This window comes from Mus caroli, chromosome 2, assembly GCF_900094665.2.
Source record: "Mus caroli chromosome 2, CAROLI_EIJ_v1.1, whole genome shotgun sequence".
Lineage (NCBI taxonomy): Eukaryota > Metazoa > Chordata > Mammalia > Rodentia > Muridae > Mus > Mus caroli.
The window spans coordinates 35,593,424-35,596,314 of NC_034571.1; positions in this window are offsets into that span (position 1 = coordinate 35,593,424).

The following is a 2,891-nucleotide window of genomic DNA, read 5'->3' on the forward strand; positions in this document are numbered from 1 at the left end:
GTCTTTTGCCTTGCAGAAGCTTTGCAGTTTCATGAGGTCCCACTTGTCAATTCTTGATCTTACAGCACAAGCCATTGCTGTTCTATTCAAGAATTTTTCCCCTGTGCCCATATCTTCAAGGCTTTTCCCCACTTTCTCTCTATAAGTTTCAGTGTCTCTGGTTTTATGTGAAATTCCTTGATCTATTTATTTATTTATTTACTTATTTATTTATGTTTATACTTACTCATTACCTATGTATTTCTTGTCTACCATAAAGTCACCACTTAAAATGGACTCAACATAACAAATATTGTCACTTGGGGATCCATTCCATACACAGTCACTAAACTCAGACACTATTGTGGATGCCAACAAATGCTTACTGACAGGAGTCTGATATAGCTCTCTCCTCCTGGAGAGGCTCTACCAGTGTCTGACAAATATAGAGATGGATGCTCTCAGCTAACCTTTGGACTGAGTACAGGATCCCAGTGGAGGAGCTAGAGAAAGGACCCAAGGAGCTGAAGGGGTTTGCAGCCCCATAGGAGGAACAACAATATGAACTAACCAATACCCCCTAAGCTCCTAGGGAGAAAACCACCAACAAAAGAGTACACGTGGAGAGACTCAAGGCTTCAGTTGCATATGTAGCAGAGGATGGCCTTGTCAGTCATCAATGGGAGAAGAGGCCCTTGGCCTTGTGAATTCTCAATGCCCAGTGTAGGGGAATGCCAGGGCCAGGAAGTAAAAGTGGGTGGGTTGTTGAGCAGGGGGAGGGGATAGTGGGTTCTCAGAGGGGAAACCAGAAAAGGGGATAACATTTGAAATGTAAGTAAAAAGAATTATTTAATAAAAAATAATAAATAATAAAGAGGAACCTAAAAATTGATGTCAAAACAAAACAGAGATGAATTTATAATGGATTAGAATCTGTTATATATGTTGTCATGAATATGCTATTCACTTAACTTACACAGAAAATAAATTATGAGATGTGAAGATTATAAAATTACACTGCAGATTTATGATCTTTTTTGACCACATACAAGAAACTTCTTAAAGCAAAAGAAAATAGAATTTAATATAGATTTTTGTCTTCATATTTTGTTTCTGAGTATCTGATTTAAGACAATAAAGCATTAGAGTGAAAATTTAAGAGAAAATGTAGCTTCATCCCTTTTTGGCTTTAGGAAAGTGTTTATTACCTTTTGAAATATAAATGATGGGCCTGATTTTCAGAGTAAAATCTTTTCAATTTTCTATTAAAGATCTCCTCTCTCAGCATAACTATGCTTGCTATAATTTATAGATGTCCATGGCTTAGAGCAGAAATGAAATCTGTCAATACTGCATAAATAAGCATAAGGTTGCCAGGATATTCAAAGCAAAGGAAAAAATCCTGTTTCATGTTTGGTGCAAAAAGTGTGACAGAGTACAGATTTACTTAATAAAATTAAAACAATTTGAATAGTATAAGTATTATTGACACATTATCTGTAAGAACAAAATGCATGTCCAAGTTGAAAAAAATGTTAGTAGAAGCAGAATATTTTCATACTATGAAGAAATATCTGCTCAGAGAAAGTCAATAGAAGTTCAAACTATAATATGATATTAAATCTTAATTACCCTTTGTGGAACCAACAAAACTATTCTGTAGTTGTATTAATTTTGGAAAGCAGGTTGATAGTTCTTTTGTCTAGATTTAAGTACTTACCTGATAAGCAGCTTAAAATAGAAGATCTTATGGAATATCAGTACAGTCAAGGTTCTTTTATGAAGTGATTAGTTAGTCCAATGTGTAGCAGAAACAGATAGCTTATCCTAATGGAAAATTAAATGAGTGAGAGTTGAACAATTCACCAAAAGCCAAAACTGTGTGTATTAAAGTAGCATAAAGCAGAATATAAAATTTTGAACTGGAGTCCATGCCCTACAGGGTACTCTCTTAGCTGCCAGCCCACCCACCATGCTCATCCAAGACAGTTTGGAGCCTAATCCCAGAATCTGAACTGAACCTCTAAGATGGACTCCCAGTCCCAGTTCCTACCACCCTGTCAGCCATCCCAGAGTCAATTAATCTATCCTCTGAATTGACAGCTACCACATCCACTGTTGGGTTGCAGATTATATGGAAACTGACCCAGAAGACCAATTAAAGACCTCTAGTAGCATTCCACTTTCCAGCTTGCCTTTCTGTGACCATATGGAGTCTGAACTTGCAAAACTCAGAGTAACCTCCTGACTGAAAAGCAAGTATTCTTCTGGTTGACAACTTCAAAACCTGGAAGAACATATAAAGATGTAAACACCCACACAACAAAGGTGAAGCAAAATATTCATGCTACCGAAGGCCATAAACACCCTATCTCCAGATGCCTAGATTCCAGAACAAAAGCACAATCATAAACAAGATTCTGCTTCTAGAAATCAGCACTTCAAGATCCACAAGACAGAAATTCAAAATAGGAATTACAACTATGTTTAAGAGGATCAAAGAAGATACAAATAAACAAACTTTAATGAAACTATTCAAAACATAAAAATAGAATTTAGTAAAGAGAACCTCTAAAGAAAAGCTAGACTGAAATAGAACTCAAAATGAAAACTTAGGAAGTCAAGAAAAATGCTCAGAGAGAAGCCTTACCAGAAGGTTGGAATAAGTCAGTGGTTCACAACCCATAGGTGGCAATTCTGCCCCATGACCTCCCCAAATATTAGAAAATACAAATATTTAGATCACTATTCATAATAATAGCAAAATTACAGTTATGAAGTAGCAATGAAAATAATTTTTTGGTTGGAGTCATTACAACATGAGGGACTGTATCAAAGGGTCACAATGTTAGGAAGGTTGAAAGCAAGTGGATCAAATGGAGGAGAATATCAGCCACAGAAAATGAGATAGA